The sequence below is a fragment of the Myotis myotis genome, unplaced genomic scaffold, assembly GCF_014108235.1.
Source record: "Myotis myotis isolate mMyoMyo1 unplaced genomic scaffold, mMyoMyo1.p scaffold_m19_p_1, whole genome shotgun sequence".
Taxonomy (NCBI): Eukaryota; Metazoa; Chordata; class Mammalia; order Chiroptera; family Vespertilionidae; genus Myotis; species Myotis myotis.
Window position 1 is genome coordinate 201,103,367 of NW_023416313.1, and position 17,244 is coordinate 201,120,610.

Sequence of the window (17,244 nt, forward strand, 5' to 3'; positions counted from 1 at the left end):
ACTAAGATACCCTGTTTTGTATCTTTTCACTTCCAGTAGTTTGGAAGTGATTGATTTAAAAAGAGAGAGAAAGAGACAGAGACAGAGAGAGATATAATGATTTGTGTAGATAATTTGTATATACTTTTCCCTGACCATGAAGTTAGACCATACTTGTGTGGAGAAAGACAGCCAGTCTACACCCTACCACTTCCCCATCAGGGAATACTGCAAGCATGTCAAACTCAAAGGTGAACATGGGCCAAATAAACAAGGTTTAAGTTTATGTGGGCTGCAAAAAAACAAAAGCTTCAATTTTCATAGAAACGTAGGTTTATTTGATAGAGACATGCTGAATACAAAGGGCTGAAGTAAATGAGTAATCGTTAACATAAAATAATAGTACATTTTAATAAAAATTAATATTTTTATTGAACATTAACTTATCAGACACTGAATAACTGTACAAATTAATAAGTATAACACAAATAAACCTATTTTTCTTGTTCTCGAAAAGCAAAATATTTTCTGTTGCACACACCAAACAAATCAGTACAAGACTAATGACATGGCAGTCGGCTGCTAAAGTATTTGCTGCCTTTATTAGTGGAGAGAGATGGTGTTCCTGTGTGAAAGGCGTGTAAGGGAAATGAATGCAACATGATTATAGTAATCAGTCCTTAGCAAACGTAGTTCGTTATCAGTAACTAGAGGCTCAGTGCACGAAATTTGTGGACTTGGAGGGGTCCCTCAGCCCAGCCTGCAACCTCTCGCAGTCCAGGAGCCCTTGGGGGATGTCCGACTGCTGGCTTAGGCCTGTGGCACTCGAACATCTTTGGACATCTTTAGTGCTGCTGCAGCCATCCGTGAGCTCAGCTTCTGGCTGAATGGCGCTCCCCCTGTATTGAGCGTCTGCCCCTGGTGGTCAGTGATTGTCATTGTGACTGGTTATTCTGCTGTTGGGCCAATTTGCATATTAGCCTTTTATTATATAGGATTATATATAACAGGATATTGTAAAAATTAAGTTATGAAATTTTTATTAAAACTTTCCTTACATACTGTTATATTGGCTGGGCAACCAAAATATTCATTGTGGGCCATATGTGGCCTGTGGGCTGTGAGTTTGACATGCTTGCTCTAAAGGTTCTTATTTTTTTGTAATCTTTTATGTAAATAGTTTTTTTTTGTAATACATGGTTAAGTGTGACTTATCATGCCACTGAATTATGACTTTATTTTTATATGCTCCAAAATACTGTTTCCACAATTGATTAGAAAGCAGGGCATCGTAGGAAGAACACTAAGCTGGCAGTCAGGAGATCCTGACTTAATATTGCTTGTAAAATGAGGGTTTTACTGTGGTAAATGGGATACTGAGGTTTTTCCCAACTCTAAAAGCTTATGATCTGTATTTGTATTTGTTCATGATCTGCTTAGTGCCTCCATCCACATATTTTCTAAAATTTAAACATACAAACAGTTGTGCGTTATTTCAGGTTTCATTGTTTCCACACAAAATAGTTCCCTGGCGGTGAAGATTTTGGGAGCTAGTACCCCTTGCTTTCGTCTGGTCAGTGAGTTTCCTGCGTGACTGCCAGAGAAACCAGGCAAGAACTTGCCTAGCAGTCCCTGGTGGCTCACAAAAGGTCCTTTTATATGAGACTCTTAGCATTTTGAGACAACCTCTAAGACGTGAGGAATTTTTTTTTTTAAAATATATTTCATTGATTTTTTACAGAGAGGAAGGGAGAGCGATAGAGAGTTAGAAACATCGATGAGCGAGAAACATTGATCAGCCGCCTCCTGCACACCCCCCACTGGGGATGTGCCCGCAGCCAAGGTACATGCCCTTGACCGGAATCGAACCTGGGACCCTTCAGTCCGCAGGCCGACGCTCTATCCACTGAGCCAAACCGGTCAGTGCAAGACATGAGGAATTTTCATATTGGGCCTGCAATGTTTAGGTAATGGACAGTTGCTAACCCTGAGCGGTTTGCCACTTGGAGTCCCAGTATTACTGTTGGAAGTAGCCTTCTGAGTTTTTATTGCCTTGTGCTTGCAGATTATTTTTTTGATTGTAGGTGTAAATTATAGGAGGCCTTTGGCAGATGTGTGTATAGCAGGTCCTCTAATAATGTCTCATTATAATGTTGATGAGATGCCTAGAAACTTAAATTTTATTTGTGGCAAAATTGGTCATATTATATGTCATTTCACTTAAAGCTGTAGAACCTATTGGCGACGGTAATTGAGGACTTACTATACACGATTGTTTTCCCATGCTAGTATCACATACCCATGCTCTTTTTCTCCTGGAAGGCGTGCATACTGTTGTGTGTGTTTTCAGTTAAGTCTGTATCACACCAGCCAGTTTACTAGCTCTAGGTGGAGATGCAGAAATACCCTATTGAATTATTGAATTCTTACCCCAGCCTGGCAGAGTTGTGTTTAGCAGTTCATATATGGTATGTGTTGGAAGGCACGTCTTGGCAAATAGTGAGTGACTTTGGTGGGGAAGAAGTGCAGTCTGGGTAAGATGGCTGGGCTGGAAGCCCCTGCTCCACAGTTACGCTGCTATTGTCGCTTAGCACCCAAGAGAGGTTCACTTGTCATTTTTCATAAATCATAGCTCCAAAGTCAGAGATAGTTCTCAAGTCCCTGAATTATTTTGTGATTTTGCTCTCATTATTTTTCACATCGTCTGGATTTGAAGTTTTGAAGAACTTGGCACTTTGCTCAGATAGAATACGCCAAGGTATTCCATTAAAGACTTACTGTGGGTCTGAAGAAAGCCTTTATTCCTCTTTCATTTCGCTAAGGTATGACGGTATTGGAGCAGATGGAAGGCTAGAGTTTGAGCTTCCGTTGTGTGAAAACTTCACCAGCCAATTGGCTGACTCTTGGTGGTAAGACAGGAAGAGCCACCCACATTTTCCCTTTTGGATTTGAGTCACAGAAAACAGGTTTCCTGTAGAAACCATTTGGCTTCAACAAGTGTAGGAAATTTCATCTTTGATCAGATTGATGTTTTTATCTTCATTGGGCATGTATTTCAAATTAATTATTTTCCTCTTTTCAATCCACAGGTTCAGTTTCAAATTGGAATCTCCTGTAGTACTGACTGCAACCTAATTTCCAAGATTTTTATGTCAGAGGTAGATCAAAAGGACTATACTTTCAGGTAAGGATCTAATTTTCTTTATATTAACAATGCACAGCTACTTTGGCAGAAGTCTAGAGTTACCCTTGCCCCCTTTCACATGTATAGGTGGCACATTGAATTTTCCAGACAGGTTTTTACCTGTTCAGGGTTCCCTAAGAGGTGTCAATGGGGTTGGCTACATGGAATATGTAGAGAAGCTATATGTGGTGGCAGTTAAAACATATTCATGCCCATTTAAAGTGGCTTGCAAACTATAAGTTTTTGTTCCTTTTAGGGGAAGGAAATCATCCTTTCCTCTAATACAGCGCTTCTCACCTGTGGGTCGCGACCCCTTTGGGGGTCGAACGACCCTTTCACAGGGGTCGCCTAAGCCCATCGGAAAACACATATATAATTACATATTGTTTTTGTGATTAATCACTGTGCTTTAATTATGTTCAAATTGTAACAATGAAAATACATCCTGCATATCAGATATTTATATTACGATTCATAACAGTAGCAAAATTACAGTTATGAAGTAGCAACAAAAATAATTTTATGGTTGGGGTCACCACAACATGAGGAACTGTATTAAAGGGTCGAGGCATTAGGAAGGTTCAGAACCACTGCTCTAATACCTGCCATTTTCCTCCCAGATTGATTAATTGGTCTATTGTCTCTCTCTCTTTCTTCCTTCCTTCCTTCCTTCCTTCCTCCCTCCCTCCCTCCCTCCCTCCCTCCCTCCCTCCCTCCCTCCCTCCCTCCCTCCCTCCCTCCCTTCCTTCCTTCCTTCCTCTCTCTCTCTCTCTCTCTCTCTCTCTCTCTCTCTCTCTCTTTCTTTCTTTCTTTCTTTCTTTCTTTCTTTCTTTCTTTCTTTCTCTCTTTCTTTGTATCTATCTATGTATCTATGTATCTATCTATCTATCTATCTATCTATCTATCTATCCTTTCATGTATTTTCTATATATAAAGAACTTAATGACATGGATGGTTTGAAGGTTAATTTCTCTACCTTTGTGGCATCCCAAAGTATTTATAATAATTCTGGGCATGAGAAGATTAGAGAAAAAGATCTGCACCTGAGATAATTTACAATTTACAGGGTTAGAACTCAGAAATGAATTTTCCCAGGAGGAAAGGGAACTGTGCAGACCAAAACCAAACACTTTCCCTCTCTCTCCTTCCAGAAAAACACCCCCAAAACCCCACATTGATTGCACAGAAAAAATTGTGCTGAGTTGGGATTGTCATAGTGTTTCTGGATGCAAATGAAAGCACATTTCAGAGAAGTAATATATCGGCTTTTTAAGCAATTACCTAATTTCCCTAATTTACTTTGAGGTAGTGAGTCACTTCTAAATTAGTTTCTATACCTCTTTAGGCTGGTGACTTTCCAATTTTAAAATATGTGAAACTCAGTTTTAAATGATTGGCAATTGAGCGAATAATCCAAAAATCACTTATCAGTAATGCATTGTAGGATGCCTCTTATAGCAGATTTAGTTTCCTACCTACATTGCCAGTTAGCAGGATTTAGTCTGGAAAGCATTATTAGCACACCAGCAAAGACAGCACAGTGGGGAGGAACTGGCTCGGGGTTTGTAACACACCACAGATGATGTGTGGACATAATTTTTTTCCTGTGCACCCTGAGGTCAGCCTTAGTCAGAGCTTTGCAGTAACTTCTTAACTAATTTCCCTGCATCACTCTTTGTAAAGCTGCTTAGAACATTTCAGGGCCTCCCTGTTATCTATGGCAGTGATTCTCAAACTTTTTGGTTTCAGAATCCCTTTATATTGTTAAATTGTTGAAGCCCCAAGAGACCCACAGGTTGAGAACTGCTGTATTAGAGGAAAGGTTGATTATATCCTTCACTATTGAAATTAAAACCGAGAAAAATTTACATAATGGAATACTACTCTGCTGTAAAAAGGAAGAGAATTTTACCCTTTGAGACAGCATGATGGACCTGGAGAACATTATGCTAAATGAAATAAGCCAGCCAGAGAAAGACAAGAACCATATGATTTCACTCATATGTGGAATTTAATGAACAAACTGAACTACCAAGCAAAATAGAGACAGACTCAGAGAGCAGGCAGACAGCTCGAGGTGGTGGAGGGGGTGGTGGTATTGGTGGGGTGTTGGAGGCATTGAGCAAAAAAGAAAAAAAAAGAGAGAACTCATGGACATGGACAACAGTGTGGTGATTGCAGGGGTAGGGAGGCGGGTGGAGGTGGAAGAGGGCATAAATGGGATAAATGGTGATGAAAAAATAAAATAAAATAAATAAATTAAAATAAAAAAAACCCCAAGGGAATATACATTTCCTTAGTGCAGAGTGATGACGTAATCGCAGTCATGCAGCTTCTGGAGAACATGGTACAATTGTGAGAAAATGAGAGTGAAACAGGCAGGTAGCACGGTGTTATTTTTAAACGTCAAGATTTATTGCGGTATAACATATAAAGTGAAACCTACCCTTTTTAGTGTGCAGTTCTTCTCTGTGTTTTGACAAACACGTATGGTTGTGTAACCACAATGAAGTTATAGCACATTTCCATTTCCCCAAAATGTTCTCCTACCCTTAGCCTCATACCCTCTGACCTATTTCCTAGCCCTTTAGTTTGCTTTTGCCCAAATGCCACATAAATGGAATCATACAATCTGTAGCCTTTTGAGTCTGGCTTCTTTCCTTTAACATAATGCATTTGAGATTCATCCAATGCAGTTGTGTGTATCACTAATTTGTTCCTTTTTATTGCTGAGCCTTACTCCAATGTAAGAATATACTGCAGTTTGTCTATTTACGAGTTGGAGGGAATTTGGGTTATTTCTAATTTGGGATATGTCTTAGTTTTATTATTAAAATAGTTTCAGCCTCACAGACCTCCTGAAAAGGTCTCAGGTACCTCCAGGATCCCAACACTTCTCTCTGAGAACCTTTGGTTCTCCTCAATACTTGCCTGGGTGTGATGTAAATGCCAAGATCTAGCCCAAGGGTCTCCTCTGTGCAGGCCTCTCTAAGCCGTCTTCTCACCATAACTCCTGTGTGCCTTTGTACCAGGGCTGGGCTGGTCATCACCATCTTTGTGTTGCTGCTGCTGTGGTTTCACTGTTCAGTAGTTGTTTAAGGATGTGATAGCTTCCCAGCTTCTTGAGGGCAATGCCTTTCCTCTCCATCCTAAGCACATGCCTGGCACTTAGAAGAAGACATAGTACATGTTTGAATGAATTAATAATAATTCCCTTACATTTGTAAAGCATGTATTATTTATAAGATGTTTTCCCATAACATGTTTTCAAATCTGCAAAGTATCTAGCACAAAGGATTTTTATGTCTTAGTAGAGGCCCGATCCACGAAATTTGTGCAAGGGGCTCGGCCCTCGCAGCCCTGGCAGCCCTGGCTGCCTCGGCTGCCTCGGCCCTCGCGGCCCTGCACCCCCGGCCTCATCTGGAAGGTCATCCGGACAGTAGCTCAGATAGTCGTTCTGCTGTTCGGTCTGATTAGCATATTAGTTCTTTATTATATAGGATTTTGATCAGATAGGTATATTAAGTCTTAAAGTTGTGGTCTTAACCAAGTTACACCTGAGTAGACCTGGGGAGCTTCTAATAAATGTGCTAATACCTCACCAATTACATCTTAATTTCTGGAGGTCAGGCCTGGGTATTAATATTAAAAAAAAATATTACTGTGGAATCTGATGTGCAGCCACGGAAAATCATGGGCACAGAGTTTGATTTGCCATGAAGTCTTAGTAGTGATTTAATCAAGGCTAGAAACATGTTCCAAATTAAAGAAAAGAACAAAACTCCAGAAAAAGAACTAAACAAAATTCAGAGTTCAGAACACTGGTTATAAGGATGTCAAGGAACTTCGGGGAAGAGTAGATGAACTTAGTGAGAACTTCAACAAAGAGATAGAAAACATAAATATGGAGATAAAAACCATAAAAAAGAACCTGTCAGAAATAAAAAATACGTGAACTGAAATGAAGAATACATTATAGGGAATCAAGAGTGGAGTAGATGAAGCTAGTATCAAATCAGAGATTTGTAATACAAGGAAGCAAAAAATACCCAACCAGAACAGCAAAACAAAACAAAAATAATCTGAAAAGATGAGGATAGTATAAGGAGCCTCTGGGACAACTTCAAACATACCAACATTCACATCATGGCGGTGCCAGGAGAAGAGCGAGAGCAAGAAATTGTAAACCTATTTGAAAAAATAATGACAGAAAACTTGCCTAACTTGGTGAAGGAAATAGACATACAAGTTCAGGAAACACAGATTAACCCAAAGAGGCCCACACCAAGACACATCATAATTAAAATGTAAAAGGTTCAAAACAAAGAGAGAACCTTAAAAGCAGTAAGAAAAGCAGTTATCTACAAGGAAGCTCTGATAAGACTGTCAGCTGATATCTCAACAGAAACTTTGCAGACCAGAAGAGATTGGCAAGAAATATTCAAAATGATGAAAAGCAAAGACCTACAACTAAGATTCTGATGTTACTTTTAAGGTGTTTATTGAAAAACAAGACCTGGAAAGAACCAAGAGAACCAGAGAAACTTGCTTCAGGAAGGAGAGCTTAGGATGCCACCTTAGCCTAATTTGAATTAAGGTTGGTAAATAGGAGGCTTTAGACGGGCCTGTACCCTCATGTCCCTTGCCTCTTCCTGAACTACCTATAAGTTGTACAGTCTCACTTCTGAAATTGAATAACCCTTCCCCACTTTCTCCTTTGTTAAAAAATGTGTTATATACCCAAATATTGCCTCACCATCTTTGAAATTTTTATGGGGTTTTCATGCTTTATGAATTCCCCATGTGTATTTATTAAAACTTGATATTCTCCTGCTTGAAAAAAAAAAAAAAAAAGACTAGAACCCAGGTCTTTGACTCCTCTAGTGCCTTTTTTCTCTGTACTGTGAACTTTCATGTGGAACTTTTGTGTGAATGGAAGTGCTGCAGAGACGGAGAGCCTTGGTGTAGATATTAGCGTTTCCAGGGCATGGAGGTACTGTAGCCTCAAGACCAGAACACTGGATTTAGAGTCAGTAGACCATGTTTACATTTGGGCGCTGTACTTATTAATTGTTAATTAATAAATACTTGAATGTTCCCACTTTTAAAATAAGGATACTACCTTAAATTCTATAAGCTTATTGTGGGGATCAAATTAGGTAATGTGTTAGAGGATTTATTTAAAATATAAAATCCTTTTGTAAACTCTAGTGCTTTCTAAAACTTATTTTTATTTTAGCCTAGTGTATTTATTGGCTAACTTTCCTTGAGGGTCATAAATTACACAAGTAATACATAAATACAGTCTCACTGAAATAGTCAAATAGCAGAATTATTCAGAGGAAAACTAAGAGGTCACCATTGCTTGCATACTTTCAATTCTTTGTGTATGAATTTAAGTACATAAATATGTATGCATGTAACATAAGTTATTTTTTGGTTGTCTAAACATAGTCATATTTTACATGTTTTATGTATTTTTTTAACTTGATAACATGTCTTAGATCATTCCATATTAGAATATATAAATTCCTCTTATTCTCTTCATAGCTGCTTAATTTTTTCATATATTTTTTATATTGATGGACATTAGCCTGTTTCCAATTTTTTACTTTTGCAGAAAATGTTAATGAACATTATTAGAGTTTTCTTATTAAAATATTAATTAATTCTTATTAAAACATTTATTTTGTCTTCAGATTATTGAGAGATGAAGTAGTAAATGTCTTGCATATGAAATCTTAGACATTGTATGCTCAAGTCAGAACAAAACTTAGATTTTTTTTTTTAATTGTGGTAAAGTATACTAGGCCTTGGAGAACCTATTCATATGGTTTTGTAAATTTTCCTTTTTTGGTAGTCTCGTTTCACTCTTTGGGTAGACCTTTAAAGACCTGTGAGTGTGTTGCTCAAGTTTAATTCCTTTAGGTGTGGTTGCTGCATGCTTTTCCCTTCAATAACAAACAGCAGTAATGGCCAGTACTATCTTATGCTAAGCACAGAGTTGAGAACTTCTTGTATACACAGTCTCATTTCTTTCTCTCAGCAACACAGTGCAGTTGGTGGTATTTTTCAGGTTGAGTATTTAGAAATGATTTGGAGAAGTCAAGTCACATGTGAAGGTTAGATTTAGAATGCAAAGATTTCTGCTTCCAACTACGATGTCAGGATTTCACGGAATCTGAGATGGTGCTTTGCATCTATGACATCACAGTTACTTTCTAAATTACTTATATTTCTGTATTTCACCTTATAATACCAGTAATAATTTAACAAATGCAGAAATAGTTTGTGCTTTGGAGCTCTATTTTATAGAAAGTATTTATAATAAAAGCAATATACTAATATCGTTTGGTACAAAATTATTTTTTTTAACTTGAATATAGTGGGGTGATATTGGCTAGCAAAACCATACTTCAAGTGTATAACTCAACAAAAAACTTTCATCCTACATCATGTACCCACCGTCCCAAGCAAAGTCTCTTTTCCTCCTCATTTTCCCCCACTTTGCCCACCTCCACCTATACCACCCCCCTTCCCCTCTGGCTGTCACCACACTGTTGTATGTGTCTTATATATCTATTTTTTGTTTAATTCCTTCACCTTCTTTCATCCAGTCCTCCAACCACCCTCCCTGTGATAGCTATTAGTCTGTTCTCTATTATCTGTGAGTCTGTTTTATTTTGTTTGTCAGTTTATTTTGTTCATTAGATTCTACATGTAAGTGAGATCATATGGTATTTGTCTTTCTCTGGCTGGCTTATCTCACTTAGCATAGTAATCTCCATCCATCAGGGGGTTCCCTTTTTGTTTTGTTGATGGCTTCTTTGTTTGTGCAGAAGCTTTTTAGTTTGATGTAGTTCCATTTGCTTTTCTCCTTTGTTTCCCTTGTCCATGGAAATATATCAGCAAAAATATTGCTATGAGAAATGTCTGAAATTTTTCTTCTAGGATTTTTATGGTTTGGAATCTTACATGTAAGTCTTTAACCCATTTTGAGTTTATTCTTGTGTGTGGAATAAGAAGGTGGTCTAATTTCATTTTTTTGCCTGTGCCTGTCCAATTTTCCCAACATTTATTGAAGAGACTGTCTTTACTCCATTGTATGCTCTTGGCCTTCTTTGTCAAATATTAATTGACCATAAAGATGTGGGTTTATTTCTGGGCTCTCTTCTATTCCATTGATCTATATGCCTGTTCTTGTGTCATTACCAGGCTGTTTTGATTACAGTGGCCTTGTAGTATAGTTTGATATCAGGTATTATGATCTCCAACTTTTGTTCTTCTTTCCCAGGACGGCTGAGGGCATTAGGGGTCTTTTTTGGTTCCATATAAATTTTTGGAATATTTATTTTGATCTGTGAAATATGCTGTTGGTATTTTATAGGAATTGTTTTGAATCTGTAGATTGCTTTGGATAGTATAGGGGTCTTTTTTGGTTCCATATAAATTTTTGGAATATTTGTTTTGATCTGTGAAATATGCTGTTGGTATTTCATAGGAATTGTTTTGAATCTGTAGATTGCTTTGGATAGTATAGACATTTTAATAATGTTAATTCTTTTAATCCATGAACAAAAACACACTGAAATATATGTTCTCATAATTTAAATTACAGGCATAATTGTTTTAAGGAGCCATGGGTGGTTATTTCTCAATAACGATTATTATAAATGGAATTTTAGCAAATATATGGTTTCACATATATTCTTTGTGTACTCCTGTGTCACATTTCACATGAATGATAAAATAAAATAGAGGTTTAAGTGGCATGGTCTGGAGTCCATGTGATGGTGAGTTTCAGCTTTTTAATCCTTACTCAGTCTCCTTAATAAACAGAACTCCTTTTTAAACTTGAAATATGGGTCTGAATGGTTGAAGCAGACACCATATTGGGTGGGCTCTCAGCCTTACAGAATGAACTCTGTATTTTATTAAGAAGTAAGAAAATGTTTGATAAACCACAGTTCAGACATTATGTTGCCTCATTTCCGGTTTTTAATTTATGAGTATTCTTTAAAAGACATATTTTGGCTAGTACATATTTGATAACTGACTGACAGAAGAGAATGGGTGCGTTGGCTCACCTTCTTGTGTTGACTTGCTCACTAAGAATTAGTCTGGCACCACAGAGTGGGTTTACATCACAGGAAGCAATTGGGTGGTAGTGACTTTTAGTTAATATTGTTATATAGTATACTCAAATCAATAACCTAAAGCAGTCTACTCTAAACAGTACATTTAAAAAATGGTCTCAGATTTATCTTTTTCTAGATTTGCTAATTTGTTTGGCAAGATCCAGAAACAACATTGTATTTTATTGCTACCTACTTGGGGCTGCTTTCTGAGATGACACATCCCACCCTTTAGAGGAATTCATTCCTTTTTCTAAAATGTAGTATTTGTTATTTTTATCCATGTTCTGGACTTAAATTTCCAGCTTTCAGAATTTAAATATTCATGTACATTCTGTCCTAGTGGCATTATATAAGGATCCTCCCCTCTTTTAATATGTGGACATTACATTCCTTGGCCTAGTATTTGTTTTGCATCTGTATTTCAGTGTAATCCTAACAAGTTCATTCAAGCAGTGGTTGAACTGAGGTTAAGTGGTATTATGGTTGTTTGGCAGGATATGGCCATAAACACTTCTCTTTAAACACAGAATCGCCTGGGGTGACTGTAATATTCAATTGCATAATCATAGGTTACACTTTACAAACACTAGAATGAGTACATGGGCCGAATACACCTTCAATGAGAAATGGCTCAATGGGATAAAGTCTACTTTAGAAATGATCTGTAGAATTCCCTTAAAACTATTATAATTAGTACTAGAGGCCTGGTACACAAAATTTGTGCACGGGGCAGGGGATCCCTCAGCCTGGCCTGCACCCTCTCGCAATCCGGGACTGCTGGCTCCTAACCACTCTGCCTGCCTGCCTCATTGCCCTTAACCACTCACCTGCCTGCCTGATTGCCCCTAACCGCTCTCCTGCCTGCCTGATTGCCCCTAACCGCTCTCTTGCCTGCCTGATTGCCCCTAACCGCCTCTGCCTCGGCCCCTGCCTGCGATGGCAGCTGTCTCAAACCCCGCTGCTGCGGCTTTATCTGGAAGGTCGTCTGGAAGGATGACTGGAATGACATCCGGAAGGTCGTTTGGCTGTCCGGTCTAAGTAGCATATTACCCTTTTATTATTATAGATTATGCATTTAATAAGAATGTTTTGATTGGGTGGATCAATGAATAGTTTGTCAGGGTTTCCAGTAAGTCTCCCACCTAACATGTAAAGGAATAGGTTAAAATGTTACCAGTGTTTTGAATATGTATTATATAGATAAAATTTTTTTATCATATTTTTTTCTCTCTTATTTCTCCCTTCCTGATATTTTTGTGATTTCAAAGTTGTTTTGCAAAGGATACCCTCAGAAGTATTTCACTCTAGGCAGTGGTTCTCAACTTTCTGGCCCTTTAAATACAGTTCCTCATGTTCTGACCCCCAACTATAAAATTATTTTCGTTGCTACTTCATAACTGTAATTTTGCTACTGTTATGAATCTTAATGTAAATATCTGATATGCAGGATGGTCTTAGGCAACCCCTGTGAAAGGGTCATTTGACCGCCAAAGGGGTCGCGACCCACAGGTTGAGAACCGCTGCTCTAGAGACAAGATAGAGTGGGTTTGGAGTCACTGTATTGGAAATGAGCAGTAATGTGTCTATGTTGAGCAGTGATGGCAAACCTTTTGAGCTCGGCGTGTCAGCATTTTGAAAAACCCTAACTTAACTCTGGTGCCGTGTCACATATAGAAATTTTTTGATATTTGCAACCATAGTAAAACAAAGATTTATATTTTTTATATTTATTTTATATATTTGAATGCCATTTAACAAAGAAAAATTAACCAAAAAATGAGTTTGCGTGTCACCTCTGACACGCGTGTCACCTCTGACACGCGTGTCATAGGTTTGCCATCACTGGTGTAGAGCAACTCTACTGTGGGTGTGAGGTAGTATTGGACAACACTCCATTTACTGTGGGCAGCCCAAGAAATGAAATGAGATGCCTGTTACAGTGGGTAAAAAGGCCTTTTGGGCATATTATATATTTCTTGAGTCTGTTGTGAATATTTTTCAAAAAATTTTTTACTTCTTTAATTATCATTTGCAATATTTTTCAGAAAATTGGATATATTTGATACTGAACTCAGTGTTTTCATACTCTTAACTTTTAATAAAGTTTGTTAACCATTTATTCTTTAATTTACAAATAGGAGTTCTATTTTTCTTTTGGTAGCTGTCAACATATGTTTCTCATGTATTTTATTCAAACTGATTTTGTCTGTAATCTTGTTTTTAGAGAAATCAAATTGTTTGGAAATATTTCCTTGACACAGGCCCCACGGCTGAACACTATAGATTTTTCGGAAGTTTCTTAATTTTTGCTTCATGTATTTTGAGGTGTGTATACATTCATAATTGTTATGCCTTCATGGTAAATTGTTCCTTTTATACTTATAATGTTCTTTTTTCTCTGGTAATACTCTTGGTCTTAAAAGTTGATTGGATGCTCTGTATGCGTGGTGGGTTGGCATTTGTGGTGGTCTACTCTGAGTGATTAGCTTGGGCCCTGCCGTTTCATTGGGAGTTCCTGATGCCAATTTTTATTGACCGTTTCTCTCAGATTGGTCAGTTTCTCTAGAAAAAGTTTTCCAGTCTATAAATCTGAAGGTGGCTGGATGCCTACTGTTAACTGATGCCCCATGTTTTTCAGGATAGAGACTCTCTATTGTGTCAGGCTAAATCTCATTAGTTCCCCACAGGATAACCCCCAGTCTCACACTTCTAAGTTGCTCAGTTGTTGGGTTAGGGAATTAATTGCTCCTTTACACAGACTCTAAAACCAGTTCCTTTTGTTTTCAGTCTCACCCTATACACAGACCTCAGTTCTGTAGCCTTTCTGGATTCTGCATCATGAGTAGACATTTTTTTAGCTGAATTTTCTTCCTAGTGACTTCCTCACCTCAACCCCAGCAGTTAGGCTTCAGCTTCCTCCAGTTTGCTAAATCAGTTTCCAGTTATACATTGTTTTTATATCTTTCAGAAATTTGTAGAAATCTCTCATATGCTGTTGTTTCTTCTCCTGTTTTTTAACAATTTATCATTTTAGGAGGAAATGAAGGTAAGCATATATTCAATCATCTTCTATAGGGACTTTTTAGTTTATTTACATGATGCCTTTTAATTAACATACATTATTGTTAAGCTGATCTTTAGGATGTAAAACACGAATTCAGTGTTATCTTTTGCTATATATGGCGAAAAGGAAATGTGTGTGTGTGTGTGTGGGGGGGGGGGGGGGTTCCCACTGTGTTTTAATGACTTGAAAACTAACATACTTATTGCTATGGATTTCATTTATGTTAGGAAGTATTTTGATGTTTACTTTCTTTATGCTTGGTTTGGTAAACATTGAGCACTCAGTAATTTACACATTTTCCATTTTACAGTTTTCATAGTACTGTCATTTTTTTTGTTGGAAGGGGCAAATAATTGCATAAATATTATAAATGATTAGTTATCTTTGTATTTTGAGAATGTGTTAATTGTTGCTATATTCTTTCAAATGCCTTATTTTTGAAAATAAACACATTAGGGCTATTATATAAAATAGAGATTTCCTTGACCCTGAGATACCTGGGTAAATCAGTTAAATACACTGCCATCTTCTTGACCTATAAATGGGAAATATAAAATTTATAGGATTGTTAAGCCTATCTTACTTGTAAGATAACAGACAGGAGAATGTTTTAAAAATTGTAAAGGAGGACATCTGTGTAAGGTGGTGTGATGAGTAATTAATGTGTCCTTGGGCAGTCAGGAATTAAAGTATCCTATCTAATAATAGACAAACATGTAATTAACTGTAACTTCACTACCCTTCCCATTGGCTAATCAGGGCGATATGCAAATTAACTGCCAACCAAGATGGCGGCCTGCAGCCAGGCAGCTGAAACGAACAGGAGGCTTGCTTGCTCCAGTGATGGAGGAAGCCAACGTTCCCCGCCTGCTGCTGCCGGCCTCTGAGCTGCACTCTAAGAAACAATGTTGCAATTATAGAAGCTAAACAAGCTCCAGATACCTGCTTTCAGCCAGCTTTGGCCTCAGAGCTTAGAGCGGCAGTGATGGCAACAATGTTTCAATTATAGAAGCTAAACAAACCCAGATACCTGCTTTCAGCCAGCCGCAGCCTCAGAGCTGGAGCTGGCTCTCAGCTCAGTGACAGCCACAGAAGGTAAATAAATCCCAGAAAAAAGCCCCCACAAAACAACAACAACAACAACAACAACAACAAAAAACCAGAAAAAAAGTAGAGGCTGGGAGCTTCAGTTGCCCGCCAGGCTGAAAACGGCCCTTAGCCTCTCACCCAGACTGGCCAGGCACACCAGTGGGGACCCCCACCCTGAAGGGGGTGTGACCAGCTGCAAACAGCCATCATCCCCTCATCCAGGCTGGCCAGGCACCCAAGCGGGACCCCCACCCTTATCTGGGACACCCTTCAGGGCAAAACAGCAGGCCCCCACCTGTGCACAAGGCCTCTATCCTATATAGTAAAAGGGTAATATGAAAACTGACTCTAACAGCAGAAGGACTGGGACTGACTGGTCACTATGACACACACTGACCACCAGGGGGCAGACGCTCAATGCAGGAGCTGCCCTCTGGTGGTCAGGGTGCTCTCACATGGGTGGAGCTCTGCTCAGCCACAAGCCAGGCTGATGGCTGCCAGTACAGTGGTGGTAGTGGGAGCCTCTCTTGCCTCCTCAGCAGCGCTAAAGATGTCTGACTGCAGTTTAGGCCTGCTCCCCGCTGGCAAGTGGACATCCCCCGAGGGCTGCTGGGCTGCCAGAGGGATGTCTGATTGCCATCTTAGGCCCAATCCCCCCGGGGAGCGGGCCTAAGCCAGCAGGTGGTCATCCCCTGAGGGGTCCCAGACTACAAGAGGGCACAGGCCAGGCTGAGGGACCCCCCCTCCCCCGCCCCCCCACCGAGTGCACAAATTTTTGTGCACTGGGCCTCTAGTTTGTATATATGCTCTCTGGTAATTGAATACTTCTTGCAAATAACTTTTAGTTGAATATTCTTCATGGCGTAGAACTTGTCCTGTGCTTTGCAAAATGATGTTCATTTCATGATACTTGTGAAGGCCAGGGTCAGTCCTAGTGCTGTTATTTAAAGGAGCTCAAGAACTCATAGACCTCTAAGTTGTTCTGTGTTCAACCTAGAATTTTGGGATGCTTTCCAAAGACTCCTGTTAGGTTGCCAGTCTTATCCCTGGAGAACTTATATCTTGAGATATTGTCTGCCTGTGGAATGTCAGCCAATTTAGTTTGTCTGGGGAACAGGATATTAAGGAATAGGATAAAGGTCTGTTTTTTGGGAAGGAGGGTAGAACAAATCTAAAATCTAGAGCAGTGTCAGGGTGGTAGGCCTTGATAACGAGCCATAGCTATTAGCCTTGGGAAGCAAGGAAGTGATCTCAAGTGGAGTAGGGATAATATGGCTATGTTGTAGTACTTTTAGATCCAGCCCTGTCTCATCTCGTAATCATCATCATACTTCTGTGGTTGTCATATTTAAGCATAAAATCCATTGCACTTGAATTCCAAAGGTCTAGTAAGTACTAGCAGCTTAGCAACACTTACTGGTAATATGCTCTTCCTGTAAGCCTCTTAAAGCTTGTTTCAGATGCGAGGAAAAAATGGAAGTTTTCCCACTCTTAATTAGGAGAACTGGGGGGATAAAAGAATATTAATAATTGGCTATTTCTGTTATAGCACAATTGGCATTTAGATAAAGTATAAAGCATTAATTGATGTCATGTATTTAATGAGTGTACAATCTTCCCTTTCCCTGCCTCTTCTGCTCTTATTTATTTTGGAAGCAGCTAGGATATAGAGGAAATGATAAGTTTATAGTGATTTTGTCAATTTGGGGATATAGTGATCAATACATTAGAAATATATTTTTTAAAAATAGAAAATAGATTCATCTAGTCACAACTTTTATATTTGTTGA

At 38.7% G+C, this 17,244-nt stretch overlaps 1 protein-coding gene across 22 annotated transcripts in view; it reads left to right on the top strand.

Moving 5' to 3' along the window:
- Positions 1–17,244, top strand: part of SIPA1L1 (signal induced proliferation associated 1 like 1) — a 356,060-nt gene that overhangs the window by 41,551 nt on the left and 297,265 nt on the right. For 17 of the 22 annotated variants that reach the window (XR_004968051.1, XR_004968054.1, XR_004968055.1 and 14 more), the window contains one exon: positions 3,069–3,163. The gene's annotated coding sequence lies outside the window, so the exon portion shown is untranslated. Of the gene's footprint in view, positions 1–3,068; positions 3,164–7,658; positions 7,761–13,525; positions 13,627–17,244 lie in introns of all 22 variants that reach the window. The other 5 variants (XM_036311670.1, XM_036311680.1, XM_036311686.1 and 2 more) reach the window with 3 other exon arrangements.